Source organism: Talpa occidentalis, unplaced genomic scaffold, assembly GCF_014898055.3.
Source record: "Talpa occidentalis isolate TD23 unplaced genomic scaffold, MPIMG_talOcc4v2.1 talOcc4.3, whole genome shotgun sequence".
Taxonomy (NCBI): Eukaryota; Metazoa; Chordata; class Mammalia; order Eulipotyphla; family Talpidae; genus Talpa; species Talpa occidentalis.
The window spans coordinates 35422850-35438172 of NW_023603184.1; the positions used below are offsets into that span (position 1 = coordinate 35422850).

General features: G+C 48.1%; 1 pseudogene; it reads right to left on the minus strand.

Annotated features, from left to right (window-relative positions):
* The window catches only part of LOC119255563 (tripartite motif-containing protein 5-like), a 90022-nt pseudogene that overhangs the window by 7722 nt on the left and 66977 nt on the right, over positions 1-15323 (minus strand).

The following is a 15323-nucleotide window of genomic DNA, read 5'->3' on the forward strand; positions in this document are numbered from 1 at the left end:
ATTCTTTGTCTTTCCTGTATTGTTTCCTAATTGTATTAAAGTTCCTTCCCATTAAAGTCTCATATGTTTTGGGGCCTCCCCGGTGGCGCAGCGGTTGAGCACTGGTTTGCGAAGCTCCCCATAGCCTCTGCGGTGCCGGTGCAATCCCCGGCTGCTCCCCAGCCACCAGAGGAGGGTCCCACATGGCGCGCAGACCTCTCCTGCCTCCTGCTGCTCCCCTCAGCAGTGTACTTCGGTCCTTCTGCCTACTCTGCTCCCTGCTCTGGCTCTGGTGAATTCTCTCACCCTCCCGTGCTTCTGACTGTACCCAGTGCTTGTATAAACAAACAAACAAACAAATAAATAAATAAAAATACATGCCTCTTTAAAAAAAATAAATAAATAAAGTCTCATATGTTTTGTATTGATGAGGCTGATGGCAGAACCTATTTAGAGCAGGCAGGTTTGCGGGGTCTGGGCTGCCCTTCTCCCTGCCCTGTGACATTACCTGCAGCATGTCTATGTCTGACGCTTCCAATCGATGCTCCAGATCTGAGATGAGAACGTCTATTAACTGGCTCTGCTGAACGAGCTCACTCTCATCCTCTGCCAGTTTATGGAGAATGACTTCTTCCTCCGTATTCAGGTTTTGCAGCTCCGTCTGCTCCGCCGAGTCCAGGAGACCTCTCAGTTCTGCAAACTCTGCCTGGACACCTTGTCTCTTCTTTTGTACTTGGCTCTTAGGATGGAGAAAAGAGAGAGGTGGTACTCAACCCATCAGGCAGAGACTAGGAACCAGAACCAGCACCACTGTAAATGTTAAGTTCTCACAGCAAAGTGAGACAGAGCAAGAGAATAACTCTTTTTTTTTAATTTATTTATTTTTATTTATTTATACAAGCACTGGGTACAGTCAGAAGCACAGGAGGGTGAGAGAATTCACCAGAGCCAGAGCGGGGAGCAGAGCAGGCAGAAGGACCGAAGTACACTGCTGAGGGGAGCAGCGGGCGGCAGGAGAGGTCTGCCCGCCATGTGGGACCCTCCCCCGGTGGCCGGGGAGCAGCCGGGGATCGAACCGGCGCTGCAGAGGCTGTGGGCAGCTTCGCAACCCAGCACTCAACCGCTGCGCCACCGGGGAGGCCCAAGAGAATAATTCTTAAAGAGGCTCTTCATCTACTACTTCCCCTCTATTATATTCCAAAATAATTCCCTCACGTCTGCAGCACTGAGTCCAACCCTGAGCCAAACAGAGCAACTGGGTAGTCTCCACGTTCACACAGCTGGACTACTCCTGACCACACCACTCACCCTCTGCCCAAGTGGCACACTGGCCCAGAACCAGGAGCCTTGACCGAATGGCTTCCCCCAGGAGAGTCAAAGACTCAAACACATGATGGGTATGGAACAGGGACTGCACTGCTGTCCTGGCCAGTGTCCTCCACATGAACCTTCCCTCCAAAGACCCATCCATCTGTGCCAGGTTCACTTTTCAATCCCCTCCTCCATCAGGGAAATGATGAAGAGAAGGAAAATCAAATGACTGTGGGATTGTTAATGATCCAATAACAAAAAGGTAGGAAGTTCCTTGTGTTATCACCCAAATTCTACCAGATTTCTGTCTAAATCCCTCAGAAAGAGCCTCCTCCTACCTTCCAGGAAATTCTCCTTTTTGTGACTTGAGCTTCCAAATATCCAGCTTTCTGCAGCTTTTCCCTCATCTGCTCCAGGGTTCTCTGGAGCTTCTCCTGTGAGAGGGGAATCAAGCCAGGGTCAAGCAATGGGCTTTTCTCAACATCTGAATACAGGTCATGGAGGAAGTAATCAGATCATCTCTAAACATAAGAGTCACAGAAACTGAAATATCATGAGAACCTACAACTTAGAAGAAAATCTGAAGTGTGAACGTATTAAGTCTCAGGCAGAAGTCTGAGCGAAGTCACCATCCCTTCCCCAAGACAGGATGACTCTATTTGTCCTAGAGGAGAAATTTGATCCTGCAGCAAAGAAGCAACATCTCAATCTACCCAGTCCCTCAGTTACACTTCATGTGCAAAGGGAATGATGGATTTTCATGGGCACGAGCCCCTCCTCCCCATTTAACACATGGTTCAAAACACCTACTTCTGACTCTAAATAAGGCGCTTGTAATCAGGCTGGAGGCACAGAAATGTCCTCCACCTTGGGAGGTGAGCCTAGTGTTTCTCTTCCCCCAAAAGGTTTAGATAGGCTTGTTCCAAGCTGGAAAATTTCAACTTGTGTCCTCTTATTAGGTAGAACTAAGGTAAAGCAAATTTTTGTGAGTCTCATGAGGAAGTGTTATCTTAAAGAGATGACCTAGACTTAGCAACATCTCAAGAAATAAATTATTTTTTAAATTTTATTTATTTATTTATGCACAGAAGAACTGGGGTATAGGCCAGAGGTGAAGTGGGTGAGAGCATCCACCAGAAACAGAGTGGGGAGCAGAACAGGAGAATCTGCTGAAATACACTGCTGAGGGGAGCAGTGGGCGAGACAGAAGTCTGCTGTGCCATGTGTGGGTCAGCTCCCCGGCCCATGATCGAACTCAGACCATTGTGATGATAGCGCTGACACGTAACCCCTACGCCATCAGGGAGGCCCTCCAAAAAAACCTTTTACGGGAAAAACCTATCTCATGGCAAGGCAAATATCCAAAGGCAAGGTTGTATCATATGATATTGTCCCCTCCTGGTCCCAAAGACCCCCTCTTCCCTCCTTGACACCCAGGTTCCTAATCCATCCAGTTATAAATACCGGATCTGGGCCTCCCTCATGGCACAGGGGCTAAAGTCTCAGGGCTATCAAGTCATCCCCAGCCACTGTGGCATGAGTTCAATCCCCGGCCAGGGAGGTGACCCACACGGCGCAGCAGATCTCTCCTGTCTCGCCCACTGCTCCCCTCAGCAGTGTATTTCAGTTAGTCTGCCTGTTCTGCTCTCACACTATCTCTCTCCTCTCACCCCCTGCAATTCTGGCCTGTACCCTAGTTCTTGTATGCATAAATAAATAAATCTTTAAAAATAAACACTAGATCTATCCCATTTAATTTCAGTATTTACAGTCACGTAAATTCTCCATGTGTACATTATTAAATATGGCTTTTTTCTCCTTCTAATCTGTCTGAAGTTAATCTCGTTGCTCATCCAGCCCTGGAACGTAGAGGAGTGAGGAAATCTTCCCCTGTATCAACACCAGAGGAAGAAAAGAGACCAAAGACCACTGAGCTATGGTGACCAGGCAACCTAGAGGAGATTTCCCATCAACTATATATTCTGCTGTTTTAACTGCATTCTGCTCTCCTACCTTCTTCTCCTGGACAATCTCCTCAATGAGGAAGGTCTGGTGACCACGGTGCTCCTGAGACCTCTCACAAAGCAAGCAAATGACTTGCCCATCCTGGTTACAGTAGAGCAGGAGTTTCTCTCCATGGCGCACACAGAGCTCTTTCTTCTGCTCCCCCTCTGGGCTCATCTTGACTCCTCTGAGCTGCTCCACTATGTTGGCCAGATGCCGATTAGGCCGCAGGTGCCCAGGCTCGTAACTGATTCTGCACACAGAGCAGCTGCTCTTCTCTTCCTGGGTTGTCGCAGACCCTTTGTTGTTTGCAGTAATGCAGGCTCGGCAGAAGCTGTGGCCACAGTCTAGGCTTAGGGGCTCTTTCAAGAGGTCCAGGCAGATGGGGCAGGTCACCTCCTCCTGGATGCTCACTAAGATGTTTGATGCCATAGCAGTTGCCCCTGCTGCTCGCTATCCTGGCTTGAGTCTCTTGCTCACAGATCCCTGTATATTTGAGAAGGTTGAATTGGAACAATTGAGAAAGCCAGGATACAATTCTAATTGTATAGAAAACAAGGCTAGGCTAAGATAAAATATTTAAGGAAAAAAAAGGGGAGAGTCTCCCTTGTGATGCAAGGGGTTAAGCACAGCACTATGAAGCTATCTGCAGCCACTGCAGCAGAGTTTGATCTCTGGCCCAGGCAGCTACCCACATAGTGCAGACCTCTCCTGTCTCACCCACTGCTCCCCCTCAGCAGTGTATTTCATGAGATCCTCCTGTTCTGCTCCCCACTCTGTCTTTGGTGAATCCTCTCACCCCGCACCTCTGGTCTGTAGCCCAGAATTCTTATATGTATGTATAAAAAACTCTTTGGAAAAAAAAAAAAAAGGAAGAAGACAAGGAAGTGCAGTTCCTCGACTCATGCAACTTGAAACCCATTTCCATGAGGAAAGAATCATCTTGAAAACCAGAGTTAGGCAGAAAAGGAAGACATTTATTATCTAGTTGAATCAGTCATCTGCGGAGTCCGGGAGCCAGCCATCCTTGGCTGAGTATCTGGTTTTATGGAATGTGCAGATGGCATTACCCTGGGCCCACAGAGATATTGCTTTATGGTGTGGTGTCATTATTAAAGTTAAAAACTAAGCCCCCCCTCCTGGTTCAACAGGCAAATTGGGAGGCTTGACTGGATAAGGTCCCGGGAACTGGGCTATTAAGCTGAGGATCCAGATGCAGAGTCAGGACACACCCAAGACTAGTCACCCAACCAATCAATGATGCCAGGAACAGAAACGGCCTCAGGCCCATCTCATCTGGCCCCCTGCTCCTCTCAGTTGTGTTTTTGTTTTTGGTTTTGTTTTCTTTTTTTTTTTAAATAGAGGCATGTTTATTTATTTATTTATTTGTTTGTTTGTTTGTTTTGTTTATACATGCACTGGGTACAATCAGAAGCGCGGGAGGGTGAGAGAATTCACCAGAGCCAGAGCGGGGAGCAGAGCAGGCAGAAGGACCGAAGTACACTGCTGAGGGGAGCAGCGGGCGGCAGGAGAGGTCTGCGCGCCATGTGGGACCCTCCTCCGGTGGCCGGGGAGCAGCCGGGGATCGAACCAGCGCCGCAGAGGCTGCGGGCAGCTTCGTAACCCAGCGCTCAACCGCTGCGCCACCGGGGAGGCCCCTCTCAGTTGTGTTTTCAATAAATTCTCTTTTTCTGTTCTCTAGTCTGTCTCTGGTGAAGTCTTTCATCACCCCAGACTCTGGCCCACTCCCCAACTCTTCTCTGCAACATGTGGATCAGCTTACATAAGTCCCTGTTTTAGGCATGGTTTAGAAAGCCCTCTCAAGGCTGGGCCAGTGACCCTAACTGCCTACTCGCCCAACTTACTTCCTCCTTCACTTGGTGATGGGTAAAATACAGTTTACATAATAATGTCATACAGGGCCCCTGGAACCTGGTCCTTGTTTATTACCTTCCTGTTGCTGAAAACCTAAACAGCTGGGATGCACTTTCCCTTGTCATAGGAGGGTGTTAATGTGAGACCAGATAAAGCATCTATGGGTGCTTAAAGGCCCTGAAACCCAAGCTAGAAAACCCAAGGCCAGCCAATACCCTACTTCCTTACTAGCCCGATCCCGTTATGAGCCTCATAAAGCAGGATCCTTGATGCTCTCAACAAGGAAGTGTGGCTCATGGTGGCTGCTGCCTGCCCTCTTCTAGTCTGACCACAATAAATGTTCCTCTCTTGAAACCAGTTACTGTCTTTTCAAGATTTATGTACAATGGATTGGAGTAAACCAGACAAAGACCCTGCAGAACCTGCAACAATTTAACACAATTTACTTGCAGCTTCTGTTGCACTGTTAGTGTACAACCTAGGGGTATCTTGGGATCCCCCAGAATTCTACTATCTAAAGGGATCTAGTCATCCATATGATGGAGGATAAGCATAGAAAAAAGTGGAAAGGAAACCCACAAGATCAGAAACCTGGCTCACAAAGCCAAGAGCTGCAGGTGGGGTAGAAGGGATTTACCCAGCCATCAACCCAGCTATGGGAGCTAAGATCCTTAAGAGCCAAAAAGCACAAGATCCAAGCAGGTATCAGATGCTTTAGGGGGTGTCAGCAGAGCAGACCTAAAGGTAAACATGGAAATTAGGGCCATCATAGAAATCTGTCCACTTTCAAATTCTACAGTTTACTCCAAGTCAACAACAAAGAAACCACTCCAGGAAGGAGTGACCCTGCCAGAGAGAAGACTCTATCAGGGCAGTCTCTGCACTGGCTGGGGCAGCACTCCCCGTGCCCACCTGTGACTCTGCAGGTGCTCCTTTTCACCAACTCTCTGTCCCTCCACAGGGCAGCAGCTTCCTGCCTGCCCATGACCTGTACCTTTCAGGACTTCCCCTCACTGACCTCCCTCAGCAGAGGCAGCTCTCCTCAAGTCTGCCTGCCTGCAACCATGCAGGTCTCTGTCTTAGGAAACCCATCCCTTTTGGGGCAGCACCTCTTCTTCCTGCATGTGTCTATGTAAGTTTCCTTTATTCTTCTCTCCCTTTTATAATAAACTTGCTCTTTAAATATAACTAACATCACTGTCTCATGAGAAACTGGCCCGGGAAACTCGCCCCGAGCCTCTGAAAGGGGAGCTCTGGTGACACCTTCCCCAGAGTGAACCCAAGAGCCCCGCCCTCCAAACCCAACAACTGCAAAAACCACATCATGTACACACAAAGGCAAAGCAAACCTTCAGTGGAATATCACTTTAATAGAATTAGTGTGCAGAGGGTGAGAAAAGAAAGGATATTTCTAAACAAAATGATCCATCCACTAATGGGTAAATGTCCAAACAAGGTTGACTTAAAGTGGGGCCACTGAGGCCCAAAACCGTGCCACCGATCTAAAGCACCTTCAGGCAGGGAACCACAGAAAAACTGTTCTGAAGCAGGTCCCAGAAAGTAGGGGTGGGGTGGGGTAGGGGTGATGCAGTAAAAGGGACAGGTCTTTTTTCCTGCCGCATCAGGTAAGTATTCTTATCCTTTGCATTTAACAAGTTGGTCTTCTTGCAGTCTCAGCAAAAGTAAGGACATTCCTAAGAAGATAGTAAATGAAACACCAGGTGTCAGCAAAGCAAGCTGGCACCCACAGGTAGGCCTACATCAAAAGGACATGCTGACCCTTCCTGCCTCCCCTTTGCAGACCCTGGCCCAACACCCCTTAGTTTTACTAATTTGTATAAATACCCCCGCCCTCTGCCAAAGGACAGAAAAGTGGTCTTTCAGACAGTCTGCTGCCCTCCTCACTTTGTCCACAAATTAAACTACTTTCCATTTCCTCAAACTGTTTCCTTTTATTAGCTGAGGGAAACAGGCCACTTTTCAATATCAACGGGTACCCTTCACTCTGCCCGCTAATAGCTGCAGCTTGCACAGGAGGAAGTACAGGGGCTCCCCTAATCTAAATGCCCTTCCTCAGGGCCTTGGCATCTTGTTATACTACCTTTTCTGACATATGTATACATTAACATCATCAAGGAAATCATTTTGTAAGATAAAAGTTGCAAAGAAATTCCTCCTACTTACTCCTGTTCTCTCAGCTGAGCTTTCTTTCTGGATGAGCAATACTGATAGAGGATAAGAGGTAGAAAATTGGGAAGGAGGCATCTCATGTTACCACAGGTAGTAACAAGGCTGATGCAGCGGCAAGGGCCCTCACAACTGACTCTGGCTGCAGACCCTGCCCCTATGCTCTTTTTAACAGGCGGAGTTGGTCATTCCACAGGTCCACGATTCCTTCCACGTCGGGCCATGCCCACTTACCCAATTCCTGACTCTGCTCTTCCTTCACCCATCCTCGAGTGCAAAAGTCTGGCAGATATGATCCCGTCGTCAAACCTGTGTTCGCATGTCACCTCAAGGGCGAGTTCACCCACCTTCTTTTGCAGCTCACCCACTGCGTGGACACCTACCCGGACAGGACTGACCACTCCCTACTCAGGCAACTGCTCCGGGAACACGCAGACGGGTACGTACCAGTCCTGCCTCGGATCTGGACCTTCTCAACTGACCTTCCCCACCACTGCCTCCGGGAGACCAAGTCCTGCTCAAATCGCTTCAACCAAAGCCACTGCAGCCTCAGTGAACCGGTCCACACAAGGTCATTCTCACCACGCCCACAGCGGTAACACTTCTGGGGGACCCCTCCTGGCACCATCTATCATGGGTCAAACGTGCCCCCGAAGACAAACAGTATGTATCGTAACCTGGGTCTTACTAGGATGCGCATTTCTTGTCAAAATCTCTCCTAGCCCCGTGTCCTATGTATGGAAATGATTCTTTGGGGACTAATACCCCCTCTTGTTTCCTCTGCACTTCCCTTCAGAGGCCTCTACTGGCGGCAGTTCCAATGGTTCTCAATACCACAGCGACCAAGATAACAGACGCAGCTTGCCTGACTCCCCAATGCTCAGTCCCCCTCTGGGACTCCAATCACAGCTACCCCTGCTATCAAACTGAAGCCCTTGTAGGCTTTCAGTCCTGCACTTCTAACATTTCAGTTACTCCTGCGCTCCAAACCACAAGGGGATCCTTTTTCTGGGACAATGGCACTCTCTCTCTCAGTGTATCAATTCTTCTACCCCAGGCCCTTGTGTCCAAGTGTTGGTAGTCCCACAACTCGCCCTATAGGGACAATCCAAACTGGGGTGGTTGCTCTCAACACACCAAACTAAATGAAGGGCTTTGCTCATGATTATGGTGGGCATTAGCCTAACATCATCTCTTTTCTTTTTTTTTTAAAGATTTATTTATTTATTTATACAAGCACTGGGTACAGTCAGAAGCACGGGAGGGTGAGAGAATTCACCAGAGCCAGAGCGGGGTACAGAACAAGCAGACTGATGAAATACACTGCTAGGGGAGCAGCGGGCGTGGCAGGAGAGGTCTGTCGCGCCATGTGGGACCCTCGCCTGTGGCCAGGGATCGAACCGGCCCTGCAGAGGCTACGGGCAGCTTCGCAGCCCAGCACTCAACTGCTGCGCCACCAGGGGAGGCCCTAAAATCATCTCTTGAAGCCGCAGGCGTGGCAGGCGGGGCCCTGGGACACAGCCTTATTTCTGCCCAGGATATTTATGAATGAATAGATGCTCCTTAGAAAAAACCTCTGTGTCTTTAGCATCCTTATAAAGACAGCTCACCTCACTGGCTCAGATTCCTGGTCCCCAGGAAAGGGAGAGGTTCCAGGTTTCCTGCCCCACCCAAAATGGAGAGTGGAGCAGACCAGGGAGAGAAGAAGCTGCAAAGGAGACTAAGAAAGGGAGGAAGGGCATCCCCGGTGGCTCAGCGGTTGAGCGCTGGGTTGCGAGGCTGCCCGCGACCTCGGCGCCGGTTCGATCCCCAGCTGCTCCCCGGCCACCTGAGGAGGGTCCCACATGGCGCGCAGACCTCTCCTGCTGCCCGCTGCTCCCCTCAGCAGTGTACTTCGGTCCTTCTGCCTGCTCTGCTCCCCGCTCTGGCTCTGGTGAATTCTCTCACCCTCCTGCGCTTCTGACTGTACCCAGTGCATGTATAAACAAAACAAACAAACAAATAAATAAATAAATAAATAAAACATGCCTCTATTAAAAAAAAAAAAAAAGAAAGGGAGGAAGCAGGATGGAGCCATCAGGAGCCCTGGAGGAGGCGCATGGAGCCCAGAGACCCATAAAGAAACTGCTCTTGCCTTTTGGTCGTGGACTGGGTGACACAGATGTGGGTGAGAGTCCCATGGGAAAGTGACAATGGCGGTTTTTATCTTGATTTTGCTCTTTTCCTTCCGGGCTTGTCTGGTTGTTTATGATCCTTTTCTGTGGGTCCCCACTGGAAGGTGCTTTAGACTTGTGCCAGGCTTTGGGGCCTTGCTCTGGGCCAAATCCATTTGGATGGAGTTTTACCCACGAGGGGACGGGTAACTTTGGGTGCTTGATTTAGAAACTAGATTCTTTGCCTTTCCTGTATTCTTTCCTAATTGTATTAAAGTTCCTTCCCATTAAAGTCTCATTTGTTTTGTGTTGATGAGGCAGATGGCAGAACCCATTTAAATCAGGCAGGTTTTGTGGGGTCTGGGCTGCCCCTCTCCCTACCCTGTAACAAGATCACTCTCCAAAACCAGTAGGCTCCGCTGACATGGTTTCAAAATCCTGGAGTGTCATGGCTCCTTCCACTCTTGGGGCCAGTACAAATGAGAACCTTATTTCTTCTTTTTCTTCCTCGCCTCCTAAAATTCATACCGGCTCGCATTCAGGAAATGTCTCTTACCACCTTTAACCAACTACTTCTCCACCCCTATTCTCACATCCCTGCAGAAGACCCTCATAACCAGGCCTGACCCACCCCCTTGGTCTTCAGCCCCTTTCAGCAGGAAGTAGCCAAAGAAAGAACCTTCCCCCTTTTCCTATCAACAAAAGGCTGGTATGAAAGGTCCATGCAGGAGGCCAGAATGCAAAAGCCCACCAGGAAGTCCACCTAGAAAATTCAGATAATAAGCCTCTTGCCTCACTACAAATCTTTTCATGCCCTACAAACTTTTCCCCCCACCCTGCTACCCCAGTTTCCCCCCTGACCTCTCCTTACGCTATAAAAGCCTTCCTCCCCAGGCAACATGCTTGACTTCACCGACCCCCACCTTGGGTCGGGGGTCCGTGAATTTCTCCCTCCCCGGGGCCCAATAAATTTTCCCCATGTTGGAGAAACTTAGCCTGGTACTTCTTTTCTTTACTGCGCCGACCCTTTCACATTGGTTGCATTTAAAGGGTAGGTTTATAAAGGAAAGGGACAGAAGAGCAAAGGACATTTGTATAGACATAAGCGGGCAGGAAGAGCTGGCCAAAAGAGACAGGTTTGCTGAGAGAGGCCTGCAAGGCTGTAGGCAGGAGGCCTTGAGGGGAGCGGCCCCCACTGAGGGAGGTCAGTGAAGAGAAGCCCAGGCATGGGACAGGTCACGGGCAGGCAGGAGGCTGCTGCCCTGCAGGAGAGAGTGGGTGAAAAGAAGCTTCTCTATAATCACAGGTGGGCAGTGGGAGTGTAGCCCTGAGCCACTGTAGAGACTGCACTGATACAGTCTTCTGTTTGGGAGGGGCTCACTCCTTGGAGGTTTCCCTTAGTGCTGATTTTGGATAACTCTGCAGAATCTGAAAGGGGCAGGAGATTCCACAATGGGCTCAATCTCCATATCTTTACCCTTTGACCTTTGCTCTAGACACTCTCTACAGCTGCCTGATACCTGCTTGGGTCTGACACTTTGTGATCTAGGCATTGGCACTTAAGGATCTAGGTTTTTATAGCTGTGTAGATGGTTATGTTAACCCTTTCTACCCCCACCTCCTTGTGTAAGCAGGTGTCTGGTGTTTTGGCACCTCCTTTTTAGTTTTTTTTTTAATACTTGTCCTCCATCATAAGCAAATATCCTTTATTCATATCTCCCTTTTATACTATACCTGCCCTTTTGGATATAACTGACATCTCAGTCTTGGGGAGAAACTCACCTGGGAAACTCGCCAGTGCCATGAAAGGGGAGCTCTGGTGAAGCTTTTCCCAGCGTCAACCCAAGGAATCGGTTCTCGAACCCAAGATCTCCAAAACCAACCTCACAAGCGTCCTTTATAATAAACCTGCCCTTTTGGATATAACTAAATGTCTTTGTCTCATGGGGAGACTGCACGAAAGCTGCTGAATGGGGAGCTAACTAAAACTTTTCTCAGTTATTACCCAAGAACCGCTCTCTGAACCCCACATCTCCTTCATTAAAATGACATCAGATATAAGTGAGAAGGATGAACAAAGGTAGTGATCTCTAAGGAACTACAGAGATCAACCCGCGCGTGAAGATGAGGTGCAGAATTTGCCAACCGTCACGCATCAAGGTTCCCCAGCCCAGACAGGCCAGGACGTGGAGGAAAATGTATAGAATCATGAAGAAATATGACACTCGTTGGGCCTCCCCGGTGGCGCAGCAGTTGAGCGCTGGGTTGCGAAGCTGCCCGCGGCCTCTGCAGCACCGGTTCGATCCCCGGCTGCTCGCCAGCCACCGGAGGAGGGTCCCACATGGCGCGCAGACCTCTCCTGCCGCCCGCTGCTCCCTCAGCAGTGTCCTTCGGTCCTTCTGCCTGCTCTGCTCCCCGCTCTGGCTCTGGTGAATTCTCTCACCCTCCCGCGCTTCTGACTGTACCCAGTGCATGTATAAACAAAACAAACAAACAAATAAATAAATAAAAACATGCCTCTATTAAAAAAAAAATAAATAAATAAATAAATAAATAAATAAATAAAATTAAAAAAATCATGACACTCGTACACTGTAACATTAACCCCCTAGGATTCAAACCCCTCTGCCTGCGTTCCTGTATTTGGTGGAAAAGACGCTTTCTACTTCTAAAAAGTCAAGGATTCTCTCTGTCCGCAAAAGATGCAATTCAAAATTATAGAATAGGAAGGAGTTGTGGGTAGATTCGGCCTGGAGAAATGCCAGTCCCTCTGAAGTAAACAAAGCCTTCCTCCTTCAAACCCACCTTCTTTTCAGGCCACTGCTCCCCACGTTGCCCTTCAGTTAATGCAATCAGCAGGCAGCCTGCAAGCTGGGCCTCTTCCCCTTTTCAGGGGCACCTTGGCCTTCCCATGAAAAGTCAGACTCACCAAATCAGTTTTTCCTCTGAAGTTTTCAAATTCTTTGTTCCAGAAACTCTCAACAGACCTTCAGAGACCAAGGAAAAGTTGTGACTCCTTGGGGAAGAGTGAAGACAGGCCAGATACAGATATGGTCAGGACGCACTTGGCCTGACTGCCACGGAGAGGAACAGTGGAGTGAAATGAAACTGAAACTCTAACAGGGCCGTCCCCAGGAAAAGGGGAGGCACCAACCAGATTTCAAGGCTCACCCAGGGAGGGTGGACTGAGCAGGGAGGAGAAGCAGCTGGGGAGGGGGAGGGTAAATGTTTTTCAGGCTTTTCTGCCCTTCCACCATTAGGATTTCCCTGCCTGATGGGGCACCTGCAGTTGTTTCATTGTTGTAAGCTGTCCTGTTTACCTCTGTGGGCCATGGGAGGAGTATTGAGACAGTCACCAAGAGAAGCAGAAGCAGGAGAGAGGCAGGAGAGAAGGGGAGAGAGAAACCCAGAAGAGAGAGAGAAGCCCAGAGTGAGGACTTGCCAGGGTCTTGGGCGACTCCTGGCCCCCTGACACCCCTGCCTGCCGAGTACCTGTTTGCCACACTACATGTAAAGCTTAAGAAAAGCCTGAGACATCCACAGAGGGCTCCTGGACTCCTCCTTTACCCGGTCTCCTGGGCTCATTGGAAATCTGCTCAGTGGTTCATCCTGCCCCTGCAGCAGGAGACTGTCATACGGAGGAAGCAGGAGGTACCTGGAGCCTGGAGACATGGGAAGAAGCTGCACTTGCTTTTTCATCCTGGACTGGCTGAAAAGGATGTGGGTGAGAGACCTGAGGGAAGGTGACAATGGCAGCTTTTATCTTGATTGTGATTTTTCTCTTTTCCTCCCAGACTTGTCTGGTCAGTTTCTGACCCTTGTGTATGGGTCCCCTCCTAAAGGTGATGGGTACTTGTGGCAGGATTTTGGGCCTTACTTTGGCCAATCCTGTTTGGCTGCACTTTTTCCCATGAGGGGATGGGTAACTTTGGGTACTTGATTTGGAAACTATATTGTCTTCTCTGTATTGCACACTGATTGTATTGAAGTTCTTTTCCATAGACAGTCTTATGTTTTGTCTTGATGTGGCAGATGGCAGAAATATTGAGAGCAGGTAGGTTTATCCCCACCTGTGATACATCATAATCCAAACATACATATTCCTAAGAATGAAGCTTTAAAATGCTAATCCTTATTCTTCCAGTTCCTTTATTCTAAAGCCAGTCAGTATAACAGGCTTCCCTTTTCTTGGAGCAAGACTGATACTGTATTTTCTATCCAAAGAAACGTATGTGATTACTTCAGAAACTTTCTCTGCGGTATCAACAAGAAGGTTGTTTGTCTATTTAGTTTAAAAAAGTGTACCTCTTTTAGAGAATTTTCTCAGAAATTCATTGAACAAAAAACTTGCCTAAAGAGAAGAAATGGAACAGATTTCTATGAGCACATCCACCATGCAATTGAGCTAGAGAATTCACAGCGGGTGCTGGTTAATAGCGTCATTACTTTTTGATGTCCAGAGGAATAACACCACTATTGCCTGGAAGGTGTTTATCAGGAACAACTACAAGGATCATACAAGAATGTAAAGAATCACCTGGACTATTATATCTCTGTGCAGAACACGATGTGTTGGAAGGAAAAGGTGCACATGATACACTGGGTAGAGAAGCACATGGTACTGAGCACCTCTGTCAGGCAGGAAAAGGCGACGCGGGCCAAGTGCACTGCCCATCTAAGCTGCTTGCAATGGCTCAAGCACAAGCAGTTCTGTAAACACATCTATCCCAGTTCAGCCAGCTAGAAACAGTTGGCTTCAATGCATGGAAAGTAGAGGCTATGTGACAGAATCTTTCTGCATTACTGTCTACTAAAGTTACGGTTTAACCTTCCTAAAAGTGAAGAGTTAAAGCAATCTATTGGCCAGTGAGATGTTTCTCATCCTTCCTGCCCTGCAAGTAAGTTGTTCCAGTAACAATGGAATAGGACGAGAATCCAGAAATGAACCAACACTTGTATGGACAATTTATAGAACAGAGGAGTCAAGAATAAACAGCAGAGAGAGGAAAGTCTCTTCAGCAACTTATTTGGGTAAAACTAAACTGCCACATGCAAAAGAAGGAAACTATGTCACCCCTTACACAAAAGATAACTCAAAATGAATTAAAGACTTGGATGGCAATCTTTGAAACCACAAAATACATAGAGGAAAACAAACAAAACCCTCCATGCCATTTGCTTAGGGATGTCTTTGTGTATTTGTCTCCAATGATAGAGACACAAAATAGAATATAAATAAATGGGACTACATGAAACAAAAAAGTCTTCTGCACAGTGAAAGAATCTATCATTAAAACAAAAAGACATCTACTTGAATGGAGAAAATATTTTCACATCATATATTATGCATATGAGAACTGGGGTGTACACCAGAGGTATGAGTGAGAGGATTCACCAGAGACAGCGTGGGGAGCAGGACAGGGGGATCAACTGCAATACACTGCTGAGGGGAACAGCGGGCGAGACCGGAGTGGTCTGCTGGGCCCATGTGGGTTAGCTCCCTTGCTGAGGATCAAACTCATGATGCAGTGGCTGGCACTGAGCCATGTTTTAAAACTCATGTTGAAAAATTGTGTGAATTGTGAATTCAGGTTTCCTACTCACACAGGTTTCCAGAAATCACTTGTCAGGAGCTGATATATCTCAGCTAAATCTAATACCTCACAGGAGAGTCCCATGATGTTAACCAAGGACATGTAGTAGTTCAGGGACTCACAGGGAGAGGAGGAATACTTGTCACACTCTCTCAGCTACCAATTCCCTGCAGTTCAGTCACATAAAGTACATAAAAAATACATGTATTAATATCTCTCC